Below are 16,611 nucleotides of genomic sequence, written 5' to 3'. Positions count from 1 at the left end.
CTTTATCAATCAAATAACTAAAATTAAACTAAATTAATTATCTAACCCTAATCTAATTAACAAAATAAGTTTCTCCCCAAATTAACTCAAAATCCCCCAAATTAACCCAAATTCTAAATCAGAACACCCCCAATTTCAAACCCTAATCTTTCTTCCATCTTCAAGCCTCCTTCCTCCAAGCCTCCAAACCCAAATTCTTCCAGAACACCCCTAATGCGTTGGCAGAAAATGAAGCTCACCAACCTCTCATTGTAGCGACGTGACTCCCCCTTTTCCTTTGCCTCCGACCTCAGCTTCATTCATCTTGTTATTGCGCCTCCATTGCACGTGTCTGGGCTTCAAGTCGTTCTTGCTGCAATGCCCAAATCCCAGAAGGTTGCATTTTTAACCGTCAGCTCAGATCCACCTCTACAAACACATCTACAACTTCTTCACTCCGATTCGCACCTGGGTTTGGAGGTTAGGGTTGCGGTGGGTGAGAATTGATGTGGGTCGATCTCTTCATCTCTCTCTCTCCTTCTTTTGCAGGTGGGTGGGTGTTGGGGTTGAGGTTGCAGGTGGATGGGAGTGAGGTAGCAGGTTAGGGCTTCGATTGGGGTGAGGTTGAGGTTAAGGGTGGCGGTGGGGTTGAGGTTAAAGGTAGCTCAACAAACCTCTTGTTTCTTCCAAAACAGGGTAGTTGCAGGGGACGTGGTTGTCAAAAGGTGGAGGTGGGTTAATGGGTAAACAAGGAGAAAAAGGCTTTTTCTGAAAATGGGTCTCTTGAATTTTTCTCCCAAAACTAGGTTCGGTACTAGTTAGGTTTTCTGGAAATGAAAGAAGAAGACATAAATTCGGGTTTATTGGCTTTATGAGTTTATGGGTGTTCATTGTTGATTTGTTGTGTAATGAAGACATTCAAGTTTCTTGCTTTTTATGGATTGAAGAGTGGTGTTTTCACTGTCTCATAATGTTAATAGCTTGATGAACATGGAAGGATGATTATTGATGATGTTGGGGCCAACGTATCCTGTGCAATTAGCCTTTGGGTTTGCTTTTTTTTTTCTGGCTGCGAGTTACTCTACAGGGGTAGACGGTGCACTGTTTGAAAACATGAGAGGTAGAAACGTCGACAAAAATAGAGTAGGGGCAGAATTTGCGCAAACTTGAAACATCAGGGGCCAAAAATGCTTTTTAGCCTTCCTTTTATGTTGGCACTCCACTTGGAATTTTGATATAGAGGTCCTCGATGATCTACAAATTCATGAGGACACACACAATCCATCTGTGCCATTGGGTGGGTGATTGTGGTGCTTGCTTGCTTGCATGTAATCTACCCTCCAGCTCTTTCTACAGTGAATGGATAGTGGATGCCCAGAGAGGAGATGAATCTACTATCCCTCTCTCTCCACGACACATGGTATTGTTAGCGCGGACTTGCATGGAAACTTTTTGTGTTTTAACCTTATTCACACTTGTGCTGAATTTGAGCACCATCGTGCATATTAAATGGAATACTTCCAATCAAAAGCACGATCATGGACTTGGTCAACACAACCGTGGATATACTTGAGCATGGTCGTGGATGCTTGAGGAAGGTCATGAACTTGTGCGGTTCCAGAACTTTCGATGGATGATTTTAATTATTTTCTTTGCAGATGGATCACATACAGGATGGTGTTGGGGCTAACAAGAGGTCATGCCATCATTGACGCAGGCTACGATTCCTACACCACACACTACATAAAGGAGATGTTAGGGAAATATCGGTCGTTCTATGAGCTACTCCTTCCTTTTATGTGGCACTCCACCAGGATTTTTGATATAGATGTCCTCGATGATCTACAAATTCATGAGGACGCACAACAGTACCCTCGAGCCATTGAATCTACTATCCTTCTCCCTCCACGACACATGGTATTGTTCATCCTTATGAGGGGTGGGGGGTGGGAGAGGAGGATGGCTCTGATACAACTCAACGTGTTGATGGGATTTGAGATGGAAGATTATGTGCTTACTCTATAGTATCTGAAAATTCTCCGAGGTCCCCCATCTACATACACTTTTAGGGTCACTTATGAACCTCACTTATAGGGGTATTTTACTACAACCCCGGTTCATCGAAAGCCAACAAGATAAGAAATCCAATCATTAGAGCCTTGCACAAACAGGTTGTTGGCACCATACACAGGTCATTAGAAGGGAACAAGAGTGGTTTGTGCACATGACCTTTTTGTCTTGTGGTGCATGGTGCACGGACACTGATGCGATGCTAGATTGATGTTCCTCTAGACTTGCATGGAGCTGGGGAAATGCTTGAGCAGAGGTTGTACAAGCCACGTGCGAGTTGGATTATTTATCAACCGGTTGACCATGTACTATAGGGAGCTCAAAGGCACTAGCAACCTCAGACAGATAAGCACCCTCTAAGACAACACTCAAGGTATGTTCACTTTGATGGGGGCGATGAAGATAGAGATTACCAAAAATTATGAAGAACACTTAAAATTAGGGGAGAAAACTACATTTGATTAAAGAAATTGTTGAGGATCAAAACAATACATGTGGTCCGCCGACGTGGACACGTTGGCGTCCTAGTTGGCTCCTTATTCATATTTGTTGGTTCTTCTGCAAGTGCACAGAATCTACCCGGTTTTAAATTATCGAACCTCAAGGAATTAGATTGCAAATCCAGTTTAAGAGTCAAGTTCAAGGTTGAAAAGCAAGTAAAATTCAGTTTTAAAGGTTGTTTGTTTCTTAAGTTTGTAAAAAGACAAGTGCTCAAGTAATAAAGCGATTGAAAAACAGAGATGAAATTGCCTTGGGTTCTTGCTCAACAAATTCAGTTTTAGCAAACCTTCCTATTCAATTAATCCTGAGTCTCTCCTTGATGTTCTAGCCTAGATAGTCATCTATCGATGCCTCGTAAAGAAAACCCTTTCTAATCAAAAGATAGATTCAATTCCTTGATAACCTAAACATTTGTTAGAAGCACTAAGCATGCAATTCAGGCCAACAAACCCCAACCCTTCCTCTATTCCTAGCAGCAAGTATAGAAGAGGTAATCTCACAACAAGTCCCAATTCTATAACAAACTATCGTTATGATTATAGAAAAGTAAAAAGCTAGCATGCATTCAAGCTTGAGAGATAAAGCATAGGAGTGAGATTCAAGGGTTTACTCAGAACATCATGAATAGAAAATGGTGAAAAGCTAAAACATTCAAAGTCTTACAAAGAACCCAAAGCAAAAGGGGTTTTTAGCCAAACATGGCTATGAAATCCATGCTAGAAAATAAAGATAAAACCTGGAACATAAGGCCTAGGGAAAGCTCCCAAAGCTCCATAACTCAAGCTCTCTCTTCTAACTTATGAAAAAATGATAAAATGACAAAAGGTCCCAAGAGAAATGTCTAAAAACCAATTTATAGGCAAAACAGTCGAGTCTGGGCGCTCAGGCGCCAATTCAGAGCGCCTAAGCGCCAATTCCAGCCAAAAACATGCTCTCTGGAAGGTAATTGGCGCCTAGGCGCCAATTCCCAGCGCCTAGGCGCTTAAGCTCGTTGGAAAAGACTTTTTAGCTTCTTGTAACTCCTCTTCCAAGCCTCTTTAAGTCCTCCTTCAATTCCAAGCTTCTTGGCCTTCTTTCACCTTCAGTTCCTGATCTGCAAACTTAACCAACAAGCCAAGGAAAATTCCAGAAGCTCAAAGAGCTTATTAGCACAAGAGATCCTTCAATTAACACAATAAAACCATGCAAGTCCTAAACTTACTTAAAATGCAAGAAAAATCCCTATAAAACTACAAAATTACCAAAACGAAGTAAAGACTCAAAGAAAGATAAAAATGCATGAGAATGCATGAAACACTACATGAGACTCAACAAAAAGACTCAAAACAAAGAAAGAAATGATCCTAAAAACACCACTAAACAAGGGTCATCACACCACTATACTCAACGACAGCCCGCCCTCGAGCGTAAATAACACTCGCTTGCCCTCAAGCGCAAGAAATGCTCCCAAACAAGTGCTCTCAACAAGGAATACTTCACAAAAAACAGGGGGACAAAGGAATCACAGCTAGTTCCAAGGGAAAGACCCGACAACCTACTTCATGCATCTTTTGAAAAGAGAAGAGTGTAGAGTCCATTCATGAGAAGCATATAGAACTAACAATCCTAGGATGAGATGTTGATTTAGTGCACTAAGCACATAAGCAAGTTCATAGGTCCTGAATGTCATTCACTCAATAGCAACAAAGATCAAACATGCAAATATTCAAAGAGACTTTAAAAAGGGTTGAAACATTGGCTAGGTAGTACATGATGGTGGTTGGTCCCTAAGGAAATTCTAGGCTTCAAGCACAATGAGTGTGGTCCAATTCTAAAACCCCCCGGAGCTTTTCACAATAAACTTTTTAGCACAGGTCTCTTGTACCCCCCTTTTTTCAACTTTTTCTTTTTTTCCTTTTACAACTCCAGCTTTTGTTCAGGAGTTCTTTTTCTTTTTTTTTTTCAATGATTTTTTTCCTTTGGGGCAAGAGACTATTTCACAACTTTCTCAACTCCTTACAAATACATCAAGGACCATCACTCCCCTATATTTCCAACCAACATCTATCCCAATTACTTGGCTACAACAAAATCTCCAAAAAGGCTCAAATGGGACAACTAAGGATAGTGTTCAACCAAAAAAATTCAGAATCTCAAGAAATCCTACAAGTCTCAAGAATATGGCAAGAATCACAAAGCATGCTATGAGTGAAATTAACGCAGAACCAAGAGTTGCAAGTGAGTCAGGATCCTCCAGAGAATTTTTATGATGAAGGGTCAAAGATAGACCCTTAATGGACTCACCTCGACTCCTTTCTCAAGAAACACTCGGAAGACTGAAGTCTCCTCCTCTCTTCCCTAAACATGCAATCACTCAACCCCAAAAACAGCAGCAAGTATCCACAAAAGCATTTTAAAAAACAGCACATGTAAGGAAACAAAACTATAGCTAAAAGCATGTGAGTATAAGGAAGTAAAAGACCCAAAAACAAAAACTTAAATAACAATGCCTGATTAAAAGAAAAATAAAAGCTACAAAAGGAAGATATGCAAAGATGCATGAGCTAAACTAAGGGAAAGAGTTGACCTTCTTTACCAATTACCATGGAGGCCTTAGAGTCACCTCCTACTCTAGAATTTAGGCTCTCAATCCCTGCAAAATGCAACAAACAAACAAACAAGCAAAATAACAAAACTTGGGTTGTCTCCCAAGCAGCCCATTGTTATTGTCTTAGGTAGACTATCCCCCTTGTCAAGGAGGTTTGAAAAACATGGTTTCCAACTTCAGCACCTCACCACCTTGGTACACTTTCAACCTCTGTCCATTCACGGTGAAAGTGTTCTTGGTCTCTGGGTTTTCGACCTCAACAGCACCATGAGGAAACACCCTCTTGACCACAAAGGGTCCAGACCATCTAGACTTGAGTTTCCCAGGGAAGAGCCTCAATCTAGAATTGAAGAGTAGCACCAATTGCCCTGAGACAAATTCCCTATTCATAATTTTTCTATCATGCCACTTCTTTGTTTTTTCCTTGTAGATGCTAGCAATCTCATAAGCTCGGAGTCGAAACTCATCAAGCTCATTCAATTGCAAGAGTCTCTTCTCGCTAGCAACTTTCCAATCAAAATTCAATTTTCTTATGGCCCAATAGGCCTTGTGTTCTAACTCCACAGGTAAGTGACACGCTTTCCCAAAAGCTAAGTGGAAAGGAGAAGTACCAATCGGAGTTTTAAAAGCAGTTCGGTAGGCCCATAAAGCATCGTCAAGTTTCCTTGACCAATCCTTTCTAGAAGAATCTACCACCTTTTCAAGAATACGTTTTAACTCCCGATTAGAAATCTCAACTTGCCCACTAGTTTGGGGGTGATAGGGGTAGACACTTTGTGCTTAACACCATATTTTTCCAAGAGAGACTCGAAAGCTCTGTTGCAAAAGTGGGTACCCCCATCAGTTATAATCGCCCTAGGAACACCAAACCTAGTAAAAATGTTCTTTTTTAGAAAAGCAACCACCACCTTAGAGTCATTTGTTGAGAGTGCAGCGGCTTCAACCCACTTGGAAACATAATCAACAGCCACTAAAATATACTGGCAACCAAAAGAAGGTGGGAAAGGTCCCATGAAATCGATGCCCCAAACATCAAACAACTCAATTTCCAAAATATTTTTTAGGGGCATCTCATTTCTCCTTGAAATGTTACCAGTTCGTTGACATCTATCACAAATCTCAACAAAAGCTCTATTATCCCTATGCAGCGTAGGCCAATAGAAACCACTTTGGAGAACCTTAGCAGCGGTCCTCTCCCCACTAAATTGTCCACCATAACTTGATCCATGGCAATGCCAAAGAATTTTCTCAAAATCAACTTCTGGGATACACCTTCTAATGACTCCATCAGAACAAACTTTGAAAAGGAAAGGGTCATCCCAGAGGTAAGATTTCGCATCATGCAGAAATTTTTTCTTTTGCTGCCATGTCAAGTCATGGGGAATGAGTCCAGCAACACGGAAATTAGCAAAATGTACATACCAGGGTAGGGGTTCCTCGGTGGAAACAGCTAGGAGTTTCTCATCCGGGAACTCCTCTTGAATAGGTATTGGGCTGCTCGCCCCACCTTCCAATCTTGACAAATGGTCCGCCACGCCATTGTCCTTGCCTCTCCGGTCAATAATCTCAAGGTCAAACTCTTGAAGGAGTAAGATGTAACGCCCCGATTTTCGGGGGTTACTTAGTAACCTTGAGCCACCTTAAAATACAACCTGTTTTAAATGCAGAGGTATACATATATTTTTTTTTTCTTTTTAGGATGATGCTTCTAAACATGCATAGATAATACCCAACATAAGTAAATAAACATAAGAGTTTACAGCAAGTCACCTCAACAAAGAGGGATAAGGAGTCGAATACAAGTCATTACATCAGAAATAGGAAAGTACAAAATAAGTGAGATCTACCCTGTCCCCAAAATGTACAATGTGTGACTCAACACCGACCGACACATCTAAACTACCCCAACCCAAGCTAGAAACCGGGCCACACGTCCTCCTCTGGGTCGGACTCCTCCTCTGGGTCAGTCTCCTCCTCTAACGCCTCCTCGGGCTCGTCCAAGAAACCTGCTCCAGTCCCCGCACTCGCTCCCGCCTCAGCCTCATCATCAGTGTCCAGTATATCAATCACGTCGGTATCCAAGTCCACCGTCGTAGTAACCACCTTGACGGTTTTCCGGATCTCGCGGGGAATGATACGAAAGCGCACCGGGGTAGAGGTGGCAGGATGAGGGGGTAATGTCGTCTGCTCCTCCTTCACCGGCACGGGTGGAGGTGGTGACTGCTCCGCGATCGGAGGTGGTGCTGAAGAAGAAGGCTCTCCAAGGGTGCTCCCAAGGACTCCAGGTGGCACGTTGAAGCTCAGCCTGCAGCGATAAATCTGTCGGTCGAAATGCACACCAAACTCATCGGCTCTGTCCTCAGCTACACGACCAGTGTACGTCACCCGTCGTTGGAGGTGGTCAATCTCCCACGACCTCGGGTCCTCATCAATAAGGGTAAAGGTCGCACTCCCCGAATGGGACCTCCCCTCCCACGCATCCCTCGGCCTCTTGCTCATCTTCTAAGTTGACGTCATCAAGAGTACATAGGTAGAAGGAAGAAAGCAAGGGTCAACTTCTTAAACCACAAGGCCATAAATAGGACGTGCACACATACAACAATTAATCATGCATTTTCAGTACTATAAGTGTCTTAACAAGATTATCATTCCACACCGGCACACCAACACGACATACCACAATCACCATTCCTAGGGTTAGTTCTCATGCCTACATGTTATGCTTTTCACCATGATCCGGATAAAACGCCAACTCCATACCAGGCAGGCGGGACAAAGACCCATCCAGCAGTCAATTGTCACTTATTCTAATGATCCATCCAGCAATCATTAGTAACCAACTCACGGTACCCATTCCAGCGGTACCCTTAGACTATGCAATGCTATGCTTCATGATTAGTCATACAACGTAGTTATAGTCTTTTGTCGTTCAATGACGACTTCACCACACCTCAACATGAGTGGTCGGGATCACCAACTCATAGGTGTCACCAGCTATCCGTCGCCACGGTAGCCCAACCATCTTAGGTTCCACATTCGATTTTCAATAATCAACATCGAGGACACAACTCATTTCATTCGATAATTATTAGGGCATACTATGACATGCATCGTGGGAACATAATTCAAGACTTACATTCATCATAAACATCCTAAGAGTTCATCATATCATATTCAGCAAGTAGTCATGTACTCAACAAGTAAGCATGTTCTCAACAAGTAATCATGTTCTCAAACATCAAGGCACCTAAGCATGTTATCATTCATCATGTTCATAAACACTTTCTCATGGTAATCAAGCATTCTTAACTCATAAACTTCATGTATATCATGCATATAATTCAGGGCAACAAAACCGCAGAAAATGGTAGAATTAAAATTGAAAACTGTATTAAAATAGAAACCTAAAAATTATGAAACTTTCATAGATTTAAGAACTTTAAGTTAGCTTTCAAATAAAAGTGGTTTCACACAATTTGGACTCATATCCAAGGAGTTATGCCCAAAATAATACGAACTGTCCAGCTTACTCGGCAGCAGAAAAAGGGGTGAAATAAAATTCAAAACTGTATTGAAATAGCAATCCAAAAATTATGAAACTTTTACAGATGGAAGCCCTTTAAGTTAGCTCTCAAATAAAATTGGTTTCACCCGATTTGGACCCATATCCAAGGAGTTATGCCCAAAATAGTTCAAAGTAGCAAAAAAAACGTCCCTTGGCGCTGGAGGGACAGAAGTCCCACGCATGTGCGCCAGATACCCACGCACATGCGTCGCGGTTCTGTACCTCTTCCGAGTTTCATACATTTTCTCACTTTTAACTTAGTTTTTAGCCCAAGACTTAACATTTAAGTTCCCATTCATGTTTACAATGATCATACAACATACTAAGCTCATTTACATAAGTCTTCCAAGGTCTCAACATGCTCATTATCATCATACAAGTTCTTGCAATCCTATCACACAATTCGTGCACGCTAAAGTCCAAGACCCGAAGTGCCCTTACCTCGATCGTTGTCTTTCTCCTTAGTTTCTTTGATCTGAGTTCTCCCAAGGTGCTCCTCACCTTCACATAATCACACAATACATACGACCATTAATCACTCAAATCACTTAGTAATCACATATATACTTAACCATGCCTAGAACTTTTCATGGATTGGCTTAGCTTTAAGAGTTCATGGATTTTGAGTTTTGAAACAACACTTGAAATAGTTTTAGGGGTTAAAGACTTAAAACTTTCAGCCCTCAAGGCCTGAGAAATAAGGCTCACAAGTCATCTCTTGAAGTCTTTACTTCATGAGAACATTGAAACATCAAGATTCAACCTTTTGAACAAGAAAAGGTTTTATGATGAGTAGTTTTCTTCCTTGGCTCTCCATTTTCGAAATCTAAGGTTCAGAACACAAGAGCATGAAGCCCTAACATCAAGCTTCAACCTTTTTCAAAACACTTTTCACATGCATGAAGCCAAGGAGACCACAAGCTCACCACAAGCACAACAACAACATCAACTCGGTTTTTAGAAAAGATGAAGAGAAAGATAGCTCCTTTTTGAATTTGGAAACCATCACCATGATCCTCACCTTGAATGCTAACTCCTTTGTGAAGAGTAGAAGTGGTAAAGGTGACTTCTTGAGGGTCTTTGAGGAAGATTTGTGTTAGGGTTTTTTTTTTTTTTTCTGTTTGAAGAGGAAGAAGAAGAAAAGGAGAAGGAGATGATGAACCTTCTCTCTAAACTCTCTCACTTATCTCTCTAAATCCCACTCATTCCCTTCACTTTGGTCCAGAAATCTGATAGGTAGTCCTTATGATAAGGTGATGGTCAGCTCCCAAGGTGAAATGATGGCTTGCACTTTTGGCTTTGACTCATTTTCCCATGCACACCACTTATGGCAAAGCAACCATGATACTAACTTTTTCCTTGGTTCATGAGCCTACCCTAATGGTCTTGCTCTCCACACTCAACATCTGAACACTCAACCCCAAGATCAGATATATTCTGGCCAATTTCGTGATTGGCTCGTTTACGAGTCGAACTCGACTCGTTTTCGAGCCGAAAACACTACCGGGCGAGATTTTTGACCTTATATCGATATTACAGTCAAAATTCTCGTAATTACGCATAGATCATCATAATGATAAGGAAAATATTTATTTCACACTCGAATAATAATTCGATGATGAAAAGGCGCTCTAAGCGAAAACACGTCGGTTAGACCGTTTTCCAAAAGTACAGCCGATTTCTCCGGCGAACGAAGAATGAGATACTTAAGGAATAACCTTAATATTGATAATCATAATATCATTCCAATTGGATTAAATCCATCACACAAGTCAAACTTAAAGATCACATTAGACAAGCATCAAAGCACTTAAACTGAGAAATTAACCGAGTTTCTCTCTCTTCTTAATCACGGGTCTTACATAAGACCCATCGGATCAACCTTGGCTTAGAGTCCTGTTTAGCAAACAAATGCCTCAAAGCAGCATGGTCAGTATGAACAATTACTTTAAAACCCAAGATGTAAGGCCTAAACTTTTCACAGGCAAAGACTACACCCAACAACTCTTTTTCAGTTGTAGTGTAGTTCCTTTGGGCCTCATTCAACACTCTACTTGCATAGTATATCACATACAACACTCTTTCTTTCTTTTGACACAAGACAGCCCCTAAAGCTAGATCACTAGCATCACACATGATTTCAAATGGTAGAGACCAATCCGAAGCAACAATTACCGGGGCTGTCACCAAACTCTTTTTAATAGACTCAAACGCTTTCAAACAATTCTCATCAAAAGTAAAAGGTGCTTCCTTCTCAAGCAAGTTGGTCATAGGCTTAGCTAATTTGGAAAAGTCCTTAATAAACCGCCTATAAAATCTAGCATGCCTGAGGAAACTCCTAATACCCTTGATGTTAGTTGGGGGAGGGAGCTTTTCAATGACTTCAATCTTAGCTCTATCAACCTCAATCCCCTTTTCGGACACCTTGTGTCCAAGAACTATGTCATCCCTAACCATGAAATGGCATTTCTCCCAATTCAAGACCAAGTTGGTCTCTTGACATCTTTTCAGAACCAAGGCTAAATTCCCTAGACAAGCATCAAAATTTAGACCAAAAACAGAGAAGTCGTCCATAAAAATCTCGATGCAAGTCTCTATCAAGTCAGAGAAAATAGCAAACATACACCTTTGGAAAGTAGCTGGGGCGTTGCAAAGCCCAAATGGCATTCTCTTATAAGCAAACACGCCGTAAGGGCAAGTGAATGCCGTATTCTCTTGGTCTTCCGGTGCAACACAAATTTGGTTGTACCCGGAATAGCCATCAAGAAAACAGTAGTATTGATGCCCAGCCAACTTATCCAGCATTTGATCAATGAAGGGCAAAGGAAAGTGATCCTTTCTAGTTACCGAATTCAGCCTTCGATAGTCAATACAAACCCTCCACTTCGTCACTTGACGAGTGGGAATCAACTCATTGTTCTCATTTGTTGTTCCTTTGTTGTCATCAATTTTGTTAAAAACAACCTGATGTCCTAGCCGATGTTGTGACATCTACCTTGGTGAAGGCCAGGACATCCGCCCCTGCTGGCATGCAAGTGGGTCCCTTATGGTTAGGTTTTATGGTATGTTTTGTGCTTACTTGAAGGACAAGTAACTAATTGTTGGGAGCCAATTGCGGGCTGTTTATCGTTGGAGCAAATCTGTGATTAAAAGATTTGTTTCTATTTTACTTGTTGATCACTCATATCAGATCTTGGAAGATTGTCTACTGATATGAGTTGGATCAAAGTACTCTTCAGCCCAAAGAAACCCTAGCCGTCTCTGCTGAAGTATAAATATAGACAAAGACCTGAAGCTTGAGGCTGATCGAGAGAATTACCTTGAAGATCAAGTGTTCTTAAGAGTGTAAGTTGTTCTTTGTCTTTGTTAGTTGTGAACTCGTCTTGCTCACTGATTCTATAAAGTGAGACTGAGTTCTGTTTTGTGTTTGAGTGTCAAACAAACCTTGTGTTATTGTTGTAACCAATCACTGTGGCAGTGATTGAGGAAAAGTGAGAGGGGCTCTCATACTTAGGTTGTGGTTCTAAGTAGAATACCACTGGGTAGATTAGGTTAAGAACAATGAACTTGATGTGTTCATGTGTGTCTGTAATACCTAGTTCTTGAGATAGTGGAATTCCTTTTCATTGGGCGAAAGCTAACCAGACGTAGGTGTAGTTTCACCGAACTGGGTTAACAACTTCCTGTGTCTTGTTTCTTTTAGTTGTTTGTTGTTTTGTGTTCATGCCTTTCAGTCATATGATGTTCTAATCGATTGTCCCAGCATCGTGCAGGACATTTGTTCTAAGGGATCTAGAATTTCAATTGGTATCAGAGCAGGCACCCCTGTTCTGTGTGGGTGAGCTCCAGGGAGATATTTTCTTGATCTCATGGACAATAAGGAGGGAGGATCGATCAACAGGCCACCAATCCTGGATGGCTGCAATTATGATTACTGGAAGGTTCGAATGATAGCCTTTCTCAAGTCTATTGATATCAAAACTTGGAAGGCTGTTGTCAAAGGCTGGAAGCATCCTGTCAAAGCTCAAGCAGAAGGAAGTACATCTACTCCTGAAGAAAAACCTGAGGATGAATGGACAAGTGCTGAAGAAGAAGCTTCTCTGGCAAACTCAAAAGCAATGAATGCTATCTTCAATGCTGTGGACAAAAACATGTTTAGATTGATTAATACTTGCACTGTTGCCAAAGATGCTTGGGAGATTTTGAAAACAGCACATGAAGGTACAACCAGGGTGAGGATGTCTAGACTCCAGATGCTTACTACTCGTTTTGAGAACTTGACAATGACAGAAGATGAGACTATTTCTGAATATCACATGCGTGTGCGTGATCTGTCAAATGCTTCATTTGCTCTGGGAGAACCTATGTCAGATGAAAAGCTTGTGAGGAAAATCTTGAGATCTGTAACCAGCAAGTTTGCAATGAAGGTCACTGCGATTGAAGAAGCTCAAGATATCAGCAGTTTGAAAGTGGATGAGCTGATTGGTTCTCTGCAGACTTATGAGTTAAAGTTGGGTGAAAAACCTGAAAAGAAGACCAAAAGCATTGCTTTTGTATCCAACACCACTGAAGGAGATGATGCTGATAGTGAAAGTGAGAATCTATCTGAAGCTCTGGCACTTCTTGCTAGAAAATTCAACAGAGCTCTAAGGAAGATAGACAGAAGGACTAGGCCAAATGTCCAGGACATTAAGTCTGACAACTCTAAATCCTACAATTCCCAGCGAAAGGTCAAAGAAGAGGACAAATCAGGCCTAAACAAGGGTGTTCAGTGTCATGAATGTGAGGGTTATGGTCACATTAGATCTAAGTGTGCAACCTACTTGAAGAAACAAAAGAAAGGCATGGTAGTGACATGGTCAGATGAAGATACTGAGGATGAGGATGAGTTATCTGCCAACAAGGTTAATGCCTTCTCAGGAGCTGTCAATGACTCAGATTCCAGTGGCGATGAAATGACATTTGAGGATTTGGAAGAGACTTACAAACTCCTACATGTTAAATGGAAGGAAACTTGCAAACATCTGAAGGAGCAAGAAGATGAGATGAAACAAGTTAAGACTGAAAATGAAAACCTAAGGGAGACCATTGATAAACTGCAAGATGATTTGGATAAATGGAACTCAAAATTAAAGGATCTTGAAACTGTTGAAAAAGCCAAGCTTCTGTTAACTATAGCTGATCTTCAAGAGAAAGTAGCTACATTGACAGCCAAACTGGAAAATACCTACAAGTCAGTGCGTATGCTGAACAGTGGATCTAATATGCTTGAAGAGATTCTGGAAGAAACAAGCAAGCAAGGAAAGAGTGTTAAAGGCATTGGTTTCAGTTACCAGTCTGAGAGTAGAGGAAATCAGAAAGCATCAAGGAAGTTTGTAAGAGCTAAGGAAAACTCTGAGTTTAAAAACCCAGAGTACTATCAGAGGTCAAGCCCGATGTCACAACATATGCCTCCACATCCTACTACTCAGAAGGCTACTGCTCAAATTCCATGGAGATGTCATTATTGTGGTAGGTTTGGTCACATTAAGCCCTACTGCTTCAAGCTATACGGATATCCTCAGATTCAGAAGGTTCTCAAGACATCTAAGAAAGCTTGGGTACCCAAAGGAGAAGTTTCATGTCTTATAGCACACACATCTTTTAGAGTCTCATCAAGTGAAGACTGGTATTTTGATAGTGGCTGCTCAAAACACATGACTGGGAATAAGGAGTATCTGGAAAATCTCAAGGAATACTCCAGTAAATCAGTCACCTTTGGAGATGGTGCTAAAGGAAAAATCAAAGGCATTGGGAAGTTGGTAAACTCTGGATCTCCTAGTCTGAACAACGTTCTTCTTGTCAAGGGGTTGACAGCAAATCTAATCAGTATAAGTCAGTTGTGTGATCAAGATCTGGATGTGAAGTTTAGCAAGACTGAATGCATGGTTACCACTAGTGATCAAGAGATTGTGATGAGAGGTGTCAGGTCCAAAGACAATTGCTACATGTGGATTCCACAAAAGAAAGCCCAAGTGTCTAGATGTTTGATATCAAAAGTGGATGAGTTGAATCTATGGCACCAACGTTTAGGTCACATCAATCTCAAGAGTATGCAGAAAGTTATCTCTAAAGATGCTGTACGAGGGCTACCAAAACTGAAAATAGATGAAGAAAAGATATGTGGAGAATGCAAGATTGGAAAGCTGACCAAAACATCTCATGCAAAGCTTCAGCATCCAACTACAACAAAAGTCCTTGAACTTCTTCACATGGACTTGATGGGACCCATGCAGGTAGAAAGTCTAGGAGGTAAGAAATATGTTTATGTCTGTGTTGATGATTATTCCAGGTTCACTTGGATTGACTTCATGAAGGAAAAATCAGAAACCTTTGACATATTCAGAAGGCTATGTCTGAAACTTCAAACTGAGAAGAATTGCTCTATAGTAAGAATCAGAAGTGATCATGGAAGAGAGTTTGAGAACTCCAAATTCTCTGACTTCTGTGATTCAGAAGGAATAAGCCATGAATTCTCAGCTCCAATTACACCTCAGCAGAATGGAATTGTTGAAAGGAAAAACATGACTCTTCAAGAATCCACCAGGGTTATGCTTCATGCAAGGAAGATTTCCAACAAGTTCTGGGCAGAAGCCATGAACACAGCCTGTTACATTCACAATAGAGTAACCATTAGAGCTGGAACCACAGTCACTCTATATGAACTCTGGAAAGGAAGGAAGCCAACTGTGAAACACTTTCATATCTTTGGGAGTAAATGTTATATTCTGGCTGATCGTGAACAAAGAAGAAAGCTAGATCCTAAGAGTGATGAAGGAATTTTCATGGGATACTCTACAAACAGCAAAGCTTACAGAGTGTACAATTCCCGAACAAAGGTAATGATGGAATCTGTAAATGTCTCTATTGATGATCAACCAAATGAAAGAGAAGACACTGGTGCAACTGAAGATGATGATGGTTCACATGTCACAGCCGATGTCCCAACTATTGACCTCGACATTGAATCAGAAACCAGTTCTGATGAGCAAGATCACCAGATGACCCCTGCAAATAAAGCTCCATCGATCAGAATTCAAAAGAATCATCCTCAAGAGAATATTATTGGTGACCTCAAAGAAGGAGTTACTACCAGGGCTAGAAGCTACATTGCTCATGAATGTTTTATATCCAAGGTAGAACCCAAGAATGTCAAGGAGGCTCTGACAGATGAATACTGGATAAATGCTATGCAAGAAGAACTTGATCAATTCAGAAGAAATGAAGTATGGGATCTCATTCCTAGGCCTGAGGGAGTAAACATCATAGGAACCAAGTGGATTTTCAAGAACAAGTCATATGAGAATGGTGTAGTAACTAGAAACAAAGCAAAACTGGTGGCTCAAGGATATACTCAGATTGAAGGAGTAGACTTTGATGAAACCTTTGCTCCAGTGGCTAGGTTGGAATCCATAAGACTTTTGCTTGGTGTTGCCTGTCTTTTGAAGTTCAGATTATTCCAAATGGATGTTAAAAGTGCCTTTCTAAATGGTTATCTGAATGAGGAAGTTTATGTTGAACAGCCAAAGGGATTCACAGATCCACATCATCCTGAACATGTCTACAAACTCAAGAAAGCCTTGTATGGATTAAAACAGGCTCCTAGAGCTTGGTATGAACGCCTTACAGAGTTTCTGGTGAGCAATGGTTATTGCAAGGGAGGAATAGACAAGACATTATTTGTGAAAAATGAAAGAGGAAAACTCATGATTGCACAGATATATGTTGATGATATTGTGTTTGGTGGGATGTCGAACACGATGGTGGAACATTTTGTCCAACAAATGAAGTCAGAGTTTGAGATAAGCTTAGTTGGTGAATTGAACTACTTTCTGGGACTTCAGATCAAACAAATGGAAGACTCAATGTT

The sequence above is a fragment of the Lotus japonicus genome, chromosome 6, assembly GCF_012489685.1.
Source record: "Lotus japonicus ecotype B-129 chromosome 6, LjGifu_v1.2".
NCBI lineage: Eukaryota > Viridiplantae > Streptophyta > Magnoliopsida > Fabales > Fabaceae > Lotus > Lotus japonicus.
Note: the sequence above shows the minus strand (reverse complement) of the source record.